Source organism: Prionailurus bengalensis, chromosome B1 (genome assembly GCF_016509475.1).
Source record: "Prionailurus bengalensis isolate Pbe53 chromosome B1, Fcat_Pben_1.1_paternal_pri, whole genome shotgun sequence".
Lineage (NCBI taxonomy): Eukaryota > Metazoa > Chordata > Mammalia > Carnivora > Felidae > Prionailurus > Prionailurus bengalensis.
In genome coordinates this window covers 166,071,339-166,082,882 of record NC_057344.1, presented here as the reverse complement: position 1 = coordinate 166,082,882, position 11,544 = coordinate 166,071,339, and the positions used below count along the sequence as shown (strand labels likewise).

General features: G+C 37.0%; 1 protein-coding gene across 3 annotated transcripts in view; it reads right to left on the bottom strand.

Moving 5' to 3' along the window:
* Nucleotides 1-11,544, bottom strand: part of CORIN (corin, serine peptidase) — a 260,812-nt gene that overhangs the window by 193,467 nt on the left and 55,801 nt on the right. The gene's annotated exons all lie outside the window — the stretch shown is intronic.

Sequence of the window (11,544 nt, the reverse complement as noted above, 5' to 3'; positions counted from 1 at the left end):
ACCCTTGAACAGTGTTGATGGGAATGTAAATTGGTGCAGCCACTATGAAAAACAGTGTGGAGATTCCACACAAAAATAAAAATAGAACTACCATATGACCCAGACATGCCACTTCTGGGAAAGCACAATTTCTTTTTTATCTGCAAAAAAAAAATGAGAACACCAATTCACAAAGATACATGCACCCCGTGTTCACTGCAGCATGATTTACAACAGCCAAGACATGAACAACATCAACGCCCATTGATGGATGAATGAATAAAGAAAATGTAATGGAATATCATTTGGTCATAAGAAGAAATCCTGTCAATTGCAACAACATGGATAAACCCAGAGAAAGACAAATACTGCATGGTATCATTTATATGTGGAATCTTAAAAAAAAAAAAAAAGGGATTTCACTGAAACAGAGAACAGACTTGTGATTGCTAGGGGCTGAAGGGAAATAGACAGATGTAGATCAAATGGTACAAATTTTCAGTCACAAGATCAATAAGCTCTGAGGATCTAATGTACAACAGGGTGACTATAGTTAATGACACTGTGTGATAGACTTGAATTTGCTGAGAGCAGAAGTGTTCTCAGCACTCACACACAAAGAGTTAACTACATGAAATCATGGATGCATCAATTACCTTGATCTCAGCAAACATGTCAAAATGTATATGTATATCAAATCATCACATTTTCCACTGAAAATATATGCAATTATATTGGTCAATTTTTCCTCAGTAAAGTTGGGAGGAAAACAATACTACTTGTTGAAGTTTAAGCTTTCTTTGCAATTCTTTAGGTGCTTAGAGTACCTCCACTAGGGATGAACAATCAAAATATTCTAAGTTCAGTGGAGATAATTCGTTTATTTTAGACGGTCAAGTCACTAGCTTGATATACAGTTAGATAACTTGTTGCCTTGTTTTCAATTTTTAATGAATTTCTTCCTTTGGTATAATTGTTCATTAAGTAAGTCGTTTACCTGATTCTAAATCAAAGCTACATGAATGGTACATATGAACATGTCTTATTTGCATCTCTGTCACTTCCTTCCTGCCTCTCTTCACCAATAAGAAACATTTTTATTAGTTTCTGGTGTATCCTCTGTTTATTTTTTAATGTAAATAAATAATTTCCCCTTTCCATTTATCACACAAAAGGTGACATTTTATACACTGTTTTGCACCGTGACTTACTGATTCACTATTTAGTCCAGAAATCATTATGTATATAATATATTATACATTATATATACATAATATATATATATGTGTGTAGCATTCTACCTCATTATCTTCCCAGATGTATCTTACACTATTACTTGGCTAAACCATATTTTGTTTTGTTTTTAACAGTTCCCTCCTAATGGACATTTAGAGTATTTCCATTCTTTTGTAATTGCAAATAATGTCAAAGCATCCAGGTTTTTGAGGGATATTCTTTTTAGAATTAAAGAAATTTTCTTTCTTTTTTACTGTCAAATTTTAACAAATGTGTTTGCTTCAGCAATTGAGATGATCAATAAAAGAAATCTACTGTATTAATTAAATCTGGAGACATACGAATAAAGTGTCTAATACTAAGCCATCCTTGCATTTTTATAAAGCCTTTTTTGTTAAGATGCAATATATTTTTTCGTATTAATAGATTTGGTTGCTGATATTCTATTTAATAGCTTCACATTTTACAAGTGAGATTTGCATTAGTCTACCCAGGCTGTTATAACAGAATACTATAGACTGGGTGGCTTAAAGAACAGAAATTTATTTTTCTCACAGTTCTGGAACTGGAAGTCTAAGATCAAGGTGACGGCATGGTGTGTTTCTAATGAAACCTCTCCCCTTGGGTTACAGAGGATGTCTTCTGGCTGTGTGTTCACATGACCTCTTTTTGGGGTGAAAACAGAGAGAGGGAGAGCAAGTTTTCCTCTGCCTCTTCTTATAAGGGCACTAATCCCATCATGATGGTCCCCCCTCATGACCTGCTTTAGCCCTAATTACCTCCCAAAGTCCCCATCTCCAAGTGCCATCACACTGGGTGTCAGAGCTTCAGCATACGGATTTAGAGGGATACAAACATTCAGTCCATAACATTCCACCCTTGCCCCTCCCGAATTCATGTCCTTCTTAACGCAAAATATATTTATTCTATCCCCAAAGCCCTAAAAGTCTTAAGTCAATCCAGCATCCAAAATGCAATGGTGGGACAGGCATAAGATAGACATCTCCATTTCCAAAGGGAGAAACAGGAAATAAGGAAGGGGTGGCCGGTCCTCACCTGAACACTGACAGAACTTGATGTGTCCCCACACATTACTTGCTTCACTGCATCTCATGATTGGCTATAACATGGCCACTTGGCCAATCCCCGAACTATAAAACTAGCAGAGACTTTTTGATTTAAAGTGTCCATTTCTGGGGCGCCTGGGTGGTTCAGTTGGTTAAGCATCCGACTTCGGCTCAGGTCACGATCTCACAGTTCATGAGTTCGAGCCCCGCGTCGGGCTCTGTGCTGACAGCTCAGAGCCTGGAGCCTGTTTCAGATTCTGTGTCTCCCTCTCTCTGACCCTCCCCCGTTCATGCTCTGTCTCTCTCTGTCTCAAAAATAAATAAACGTTAAAAAAAAAAAAAGTGTCCATTTCTTTTTCATGGCAGCACTCTCGTGTTATTTATGTTTAAACTTTTCTGTTGACTTTAAAGGATACATAATATGGTAACATACTGTGGCTTAATAGCCATCGAGTTAACATAAATCAGTTTCTTAATGTATATCCATTGTCAGAACATATTTCTAAACATACAACCAAAGCAGAAACAAACTCTCTGAGTTGATTACTTAATAAACAATGAAATTTGTAAAGAAATTTCAAGAAGGGAATTGTATAATTCTAGACCTCCCACTTCCTGAGGTGATCAAATTCTCAGTAGTACCTATAAAAGCAAGGTTGGCCTTCCCATAAAATTGAAAACTATTGTTCAATTTATCTAAGATAATTATATGATAAATAAGTTTTTAAATTTAATAATGAAACAGTATAATCTCACCAAAAATTAAAATTCCAGGTCAAACCTTTAAACTAAAATTTACCTTTATAATTATAAATAAAACTTTATTGTTTGGGAAAATGTATTTCTTACAGCATATAAGTGGTATGAATTAGAAACCTTATCTTTTAAAGAAATAAGAAGAATTGAAATAGACCATGTTTTCCTCTATCATTGAAACTCCTATAGAATTTCTCAGGTTGTAAATATGTTCATTATCCTAAGGCAGTGACCAGACAGCAGCTACGACTTGGGGAGAGGATTTCTATCTGACTCACCCTTATAGTCTGCACAGCCAAACCCCAGAGCATGGCACCCAATAAACAGTTGCTGATGAATAAATGGTGCTTCCCAGAATATCCTAAACTCTCAGAAATTGAGACGCCTCATAAAGCCTGGAAGAGTACGTACACATCAGAGTGAATTCACACCAACTAACATAATTATAAACAAGTACAAGTTCTATCAATTCAAACACCACATACAAATATTAGATTAATGATGCAGTGGAGAAAAATATAAGCATAAAATATGTTAACAATAAAAGACAAGGAGTGGTTTATATCAAATGTAAATTGGTACAAAGCTTTTGGCTTACAAAACTTATTATCATATTCATTTCAACTACAAGTAAGTGAAAAGACATATTCTCCAAAGGCATAAATAACAGCAAACAGATTCCCACAGATGGTTTTTTTTTTTGCTTTCAACACAGAATTGTACAAAGACCAAAAACCTAAGACAGTCAGCAAATTGAATGATTCAGGCAAAAGAATATACACAATGCCAATTTTCTTTCAGAACCAGAGAGTAGAATAATTTACACAGTTGTTTTTGTTTGTTTGTTTGTTTGTTTAGTTTTATCTGAGAATTTGTCTTTTAAAAGATGATTTGTAACCTTGAATTGTTATTGGGACTGTGATTGTAATGCAGTATTACCTTGTTATTATTATTTTTTTCTTTATACGGATCAAAGGTATTGGGCTGTTCTTTCAGAAAAGGAAATTGATAATAAATCCGGAGAGGAAAATTTTGAGCCACAGGCCTTTGACATAACTACCTAAACTCTGACTCGCTTGCCTTAGTAATGTGTTACAGGAACATGCTTTTGGGGGGAGTATGTCACCTGTGGAATGTGGGGGAATATGTCACCTGTGGAAGGATTCCTTTTGGAAAGAAGGTCAGAAAGTCTTACCCAGAGATCTTTGAGAAGGGAAGACTGGGACTGTAGTCAAAGGAGAGTGAGCCAGTCACCAATCCATTACCCCTTTCAAAAGCCTACCTCTGCAAGTTTGCTCTCTCTGGGAGAGACCAATACTTCCCAGTCATCCAAAGATGAAATGAGGAGAAAAAAGGAAGAGTGGGGGGAAAAAAAGAGAGTCCAGTGTTACATTCAAATTTCCTTTCTCTCTCTCCCAAGAAGTGTGCCGGTCTTCACTAGAATGCTACCATGTGAACTGGAAGAACATGAAGCAATTATTCAAATGCTTTGCTGGCTCTTGCTTAGATGTTGATGCTAGCCAGAAGCCCATGTCTGAATCTCATAAGTATTCTTTAAGCCTGAAGAATATGATTAATATACAGTGGAGGGCAACCAACTGGACGTGAACATTGGTGTGGAACACTGGGGGTTAGCAGAGTACATAAGCGATGGTGTCCAGGATCATGACTGTGTTACGGAAACTGGTCTGGATCACCCAGCAGAAGAACCAAGTGGCACTCAGAGATCTTGGAAGGCAGGAGGTTTATTTTACACCGGGGGGCTCAGAGGAGATCGTTCTCCAGAGGACTGAGCCCAGGGCCGAGATCGTTCTCCAGAGGTCTGAGTGCAGGGCATCAACAGAGGGGACAATTTATAGTCTGTTACTTCCGCATTCCTCATTAGGAGTAATTTGGTGCTCACGGCAAGCAGGGTGGGAAGAAGAACCCGGAAATGGAAGTCTTTAGACAGGGACTGAAATTCCCCTATCAGTCCTGTCGTCCATTTTATAACAGATTTTTCCCTATCAACTACAGTAAATTTTGTAGTAGCAAATTCCTAATGAAGCAGCTTAAACAGGCCTTCAACTCTCTTAGCTACCAAAAAGTACTTTTTTCATCTGGAATATGTGTCCTTACTCATAATTCAAAGACCCCAAAAGTGCCTATACATAGAATTTTTACTGTCTATGAAGAATCTGATTTGGAGAAAAATAGCATTTCTATTTCCATTAATCTCCTACTGAAATTGAGCATACTTAAATTATCAATGCAGGTAACAAATGTAGGAGAACAAATTAAAAGTTATATCTGGTATTTTCATATCAACCTGGAATTATTATAGACATTTCAAATTATTATTTATGCTCATCCCTGTTATAAAATTATAGTTATTGGCCTATAGCTAGATACCATTGTTTAATGCATTAATAGACACGTGAATTACTGTACCATGAATTTGTATTTCTAATATTTTGGTAACTGAATTGTAATAAAATTGCCTTCCTTTGTGATTCTGTGTAATTTTTTTTTAAGCACCAAAACAATATTCTGAGAAGGTACCCAGAGGCCTCATCAGATTTCAGAACGAGCTCTGGGCACAAAAAATTTAAGAAACTCTGCCATAGGGTTAGGGTGGGGGTGGGGTCAAAAAAGAAGAAGAAGAAGAAGCAACTTTGCCCTAGAGCATCGCTGCTTTTCCTGGGGATGTGACACAAACAGCTAGCGTTCTGTCACCCTAAAGCAGTATTTTGCAAGCTGAAAATTGTATAGGCATTTTTACGGGAAGAAAGTTATGGAAGTATATATACAATTAGATATAAAACACTTTATGCCTATAGATCTAACACAACTACAAAATTAGTATGTATAAATTAAATTGAAACAAAACTACAAAACTAATGAAATTTAAGTTAATTACATTAATGAATAATATTAACATTATTCTCTGAAAAGCATGATGCTGAGGCACAAGTTTCTTCTGTCTTTACAACACTTATACTACAGTGTATTCCAGCTGAGTAAGTGGGTCACCATTTTTCTCCATCTGAGTTGCCCTGAAGGTGCCCTTTGCACAAGAAGATGGTATGTACTTTAGATCTGCAATTGAGAGAATATCAAGTCTGCCTCTGTTCCTTTCTTGATGAGTGGCAAATGTCTAAGCAATGCAGCTTAGCAGCAACATAAATCATAAATAGAAGCTCAAATACAGGCATCAAAAGTCCATGTAAATACTTGTTATAAGATGGTTATCCAGGTTATCGAGATCAGGCTTACATTAGCTATTTTATATTGTCGTTGAAATGAAAGCATATACTTAAGAAATTGTTACAGAGAATTCTTGGATCCCCAGAATACATCTGAGGTCTCTCAGACCCCAGATGGAGAAGTACTATCCAACAACAACAGAGGAATGCTAAGGATACAATTCTCAGATGCATTTAATCCATTCACTCATCTACATTTACACATGTAAGAACAGATAAGCACAGATTCCTACTCCAAAGGGCACAATAATCCACAGTCAGCAATCTACAGAGGTGTGTATCTTACTCTGAGGACAGCAGAACTGAGTTTTGAAAAATATAATAAAGACATCTAGGGTTCTATTGTTAATAGTATTAGAAAACGTCAGGATAAAAGAAAGATTTCTGATGTCTAATTAGACTCCCTCTCCCAAGTACTCCCTTGGATAGTTGCCTGATGAATAGTACTCGTGGCAAAACTTCAAAAGATGCTCTCTAATCCTCTTAGCCTCATATTCTTGCAGAACTCATTTTCAAGCTAATAGAAATACTATGTAACAAACAGAAAACCAGGAAGAAAGAATAACCTTAGGGTTTTTGATTAGTATATAAGCTTTCTACACTCAGCAAATTTTGAGCATGTGGTTAGGGCACTTTTGGTACAAAGTTATCAGTGCTAATAAATCTCTGCTTTTTAGACAGCTTCACTGTTCTGATCCAAGTCATTTTATATTCAGAAGACTCTATATAGTTCCTTGAAGAAAAAAAAAAAAAAGTAAACATAAGGTGAATGTCCACTGTTAGGAGAATCGTTGAAATAAAGTATGGCCTAATGACAATATGGACTGCTATTCAGTCATCGTAATAATGAATTAAAGCTAAATTGTTGTCTTGGAGACATTTATTCAAAGTATTCTCGAATGAAGAAAACATTTTATGTAATAAATGTGATCCCATTTTTTGAAAAACAATGACAAGAAAACCTGTACGTATGTTCTTCTATATACAGGTATGTGCATATATGTTTGTGTATGATTATATGAGCATGGGGAAAACTATAAAATCATATACACTAAGTAGTCAACGTGGGTTAACCATGGGCAGATTGGGGGTAATATAATGCAAAAGGAAGGAGAGGGCATGAAGAGATTTATGCAAAAAAAAAAAAAAAAGAAAAGAAAAAGAAAAATACTTCCATTTAAGCATAATATGTAAAATATGAACATAGTTGTGCATTATAAAAAAGAAGAAAACAAGCTCCCAATGTAGGAGGAGATGAAAAACAAGCACTAGAGTAGATAAGGAAGATAAAAATGATTGAGGGGTAGGAAGCAATCCCCGAACAGCACAGTAAGATCCTCCAGAAATATGCTCCTATGTAAAAGCAGAGAAAACACTGGAAAAAAAAAATTATCAGAATCAAATTTCTCAAAACTTTGGAATTTAACCAAAGGCTTGCATCAATCAGAGGAACATTTATTCAAGAAACATGACTGAACCATAGTGAGAACTCTGAGCTTTGTAGCATTTCATCTTGCCCTATTTCCATCACCATCTCCTCAGTTCTGCGGTAACCTTGAAAACCAATGGCTTTGCATTTTGCAACTGAGGGGGGAGGCAATGGAGAAGAAAGAATGGGTTTGAAGCTATCCAAAAAGCCGTCCCCAGAAAACTGTCATTATTCAACCTGTCTGGAAGATCCCTGGAAAGAATCCATTCTCAGAGCTTCTCCTTACTTGACCTGACTCAGAACTTTTTGTTGTTGTTGTTTCTGACTCAGAACTGTCTATATGCAAACAGCCCTACCCCCAGGGCACTTGACAAAAACAATGTGTGGCTATTGCTAAACTTCACAGCTACCTAAGGCAAAGATGCCCTTGGAAATAAGAGGCTGACCCAAAACACTTAAAAAGGAAAAACTGGAGAATAAGATAGCCAAGGGGGCCTTAGAATGGCTCTGATATATTCTCCGGTACCTAGAAGGCCAGACTGTGCACATATTCAAGAAAGCTATGAGGAGCCAGTCCCAAAGGCACATAATTATTATATAATGCTGTTTATATGAAGTGTTCAGAATAAGCAAATCCATAAAGACGGAAAGTGTAGGAGTTTTGGACACAGGATGGGAGAATGGGGAAATGAGGAATAATGGATACAACATTTCTTTTTTCTTTTCTTTTTTTTTTTTAATGTTCATCCATTTTTGAGAGAGAGCGAGCGCACATGCACATGAGTGGGGGAGGGGCAGAAAGAGAGACACACAATCTGAAGCAGGCTCCAGGCTCTGAACTGTCAGCACAGAGCCTGAGGCAGGGCTCGAACTCAACAGACTGTGAGATCTGAGCCAAAGTCACATGGCCAAAACCAAGTGAGCCATCCAGGTGCCCCCAACACTTTTTTGCATGGAGGAAAATGTTCTGAAATTAGATAGTTGTGGTGGTTGCACAACTCTGTGAATACATTCTTAAAATCTTGTATTTTACGTATTAGGGGGTAAATTTTATAGTAGGTGGATAATAACTCAAAAAGTGTTCTTTTGATTAAAGTGAATGATAGATACGATGCATTCTCATCTGATGCAGAGATTACGGATCTGATTATCAAACAACATGATGGAAAAAAGGAACATCTTAAGCTTTTAGCACATTACCCCCACTCTTTTGTCACTTCAATTCCTGATCAGTTTCCAGGTTATTCCATTGGCCACCATATTATTTTTAACCCAAATGCTTTTGGTTGGTCAAAGAGGTTTTTTTTTTCTTTCCTTAAAATTCAGTTTATGCTTCAATACATATACAAGGAGAAAAGGTGAAAATACAAAAGGCAACCTAGAAAAATTCCTTGCTAAAATATAACAGGCGAGCTATCAACCTTTTCCCTTTCCGTATCACAGCTGGGTTTCAAAATGCAGCTCATGGAAGTCCAGCAGAGACAGATGTCACATAAAACCTACTTTATACATTTACAAAGCTCTGTCACACAGTGTCATACAGGGAGGATTCTGATTAAGACTTTACAAACTAAGGTATTCTATGCTTTGGCTTGATATTAAGGATGCCCAGGGGCAAATGTGTTAAGGAGAGGCTACTTCCTGGTACCTTTTGCCAGAAGGTTAGTCCTCGGTTTCCTACCCAGGATATTTGGATGGAACAGAATGTCTGGCCACTGTATTTTTGGACTGAAGTGGACTTAAATAGCTTTTACATATGCCAGGAATTTAAAATGACATTTTAATTAGAGAGCAATTTTTTCAGAGGGACAAAAGCAAATTCTCTCCTAGGTGTTAGTAGTGATACAAGGCACTACATGATGCTTTAAATAAAACTGGTTAAGTAACTACTAAGTGCAGAAGTGTGATCAGACGTTATTAATGAGAAGTGATAAAGCAGATATTAAAATTTTGAAATGTCTGCAGTTTGTTTACTTATTCATTCAATAAATATTTTCTTGTGCACTGGCTATACAGCAGCAAACAAAACAGACGACTCTCCTGGAGCTTAAAATTTGCTCTGCTCCTGCAATGAAAGCAATAAAACTAAATGAAGAAGCATGCAAAACTTGAAAGAGCACTGGTCTACAAGTCCCAGGATCTGAATTCCAATTTCATGCCTATCACGTACTAGACAAGCAATTTGGGATATGTCAGCTAAGCCTCAGTTCCATAACTTGAAATGGTATGTGTCGCCTGTCCTGCATACGTCATCAGTTAGTTATATATAAGGAGAAAAGAATTTAAATATGCCCTAAAAATGACCAAAAGCTCTACAATCACAGGCTAGCAATATTACTGAAATGTATGAAAAACTATCGAATCCCTTGCAATGAACAATTTTAGTTAAGATAGTGTATTGAAGGTCTATGTGGTTAGCAGTAAAGCTCAATGCTGTCAAGTACATGAACAACACGGAATGACATATATTCAAAGGTGTTGACCTTTCTCCATTTAACCGTGCTAATTTCACCTGGATTTCCTTTACATGTCAAATTACATTCCTAGTCTCACGCAATGTTCCAGTCATAGGAAGAGAAAACGAGTCGAACAGACCTCCATCAAGCTTCCAAACTGAGTAACAAATACCATATGTTTCTTTACTCTTCACAGTATGTGTTTGCCACTTCTACTTGAATCTTAACAAATGACAAAACTTTCAAAAGGGAGAAAAACCCACTTAGCAAAAGAAAATAACAACCGCTATAATTGCAAACACATTAATGGGACTGAGCTTTTGCTTAAATTATCTCTGCACTTCTGATGAAAAACACTGTCCTCAAGAAAAATGAAGGGCTTAAAACATGACGAAAACATTAAAAACTTCAAAGTAAAACTCATGAGGAAAGCAAATTTTACTTGTCATACTTTGGGTTTGCAGTTATTACCATCAGGTAATAAACACAAATCCGTATTAATCACTGGTAAACACCAAGCATCAGAAACAGTTAATATGTAGGTGCTGTGTGAAACAGTGGAATCCAAACAGTCTGTCTCTTTGGGTCTAGAGCAATAGAATAACCCTACTTTTCTTCAGACACTGTCAAATATATACCATGATCGCTAAAATTTAGCTTCCTCCTTCCCTTCCTGGTTCAGGATGAAAATCAATACTCTGTCCTAGACCTAGGATGTGATTCCCTTTGTGGGTTTTCATGAAAGAGGGAGGAACAAACAAGGAAATGACCCCAGATGGATGAGTTTTGTGTAATTTTCAATCACATGACCTTGTTTGGGGAAGCAGAAAATAAGAATGAAGACAACTACAGAGAAAGTTCTTACAGTGACTGCGCTCTGATTATGTTTGCCAGAGCTGACTGGATCAGAGCTGAGGCTCTCAGGCGCTTGCCCCCAACTCTAATCCCACCAGCAATCTGGAAGCTTAGTGACCTTACTAAAAATTTGAGGGATATTGAGGAATAAAATCATGTTCCACAGCATACCGTCTGCCACTATCTACCTGGTTGCATCTCCACACTTTCTGTCCTCTCTCTCTCCCAGCTCTTGTTCTGGAATAGCTGGCATTGGTCCTCAAGCAGGGTTTCATACACACCATTTTCCTTAAGGTGTGATTGTCAGTCATCAACACATAAAATAAATTGCACAGCCAATAAAGGGGGGAGAAGAGGGAAGTAAGGAAAGAAGAACGCGTGAGCACCTCAAAAGTAAATGGGGGGGATAGTTCCCATTAAATCATTGACATTCTATTATAGAACCGAGATCCTTCCCACAAGGCACCAATAACAAAATAAGTAACTTCACTTACATATTCATTTATCTATCTCAAAACAAG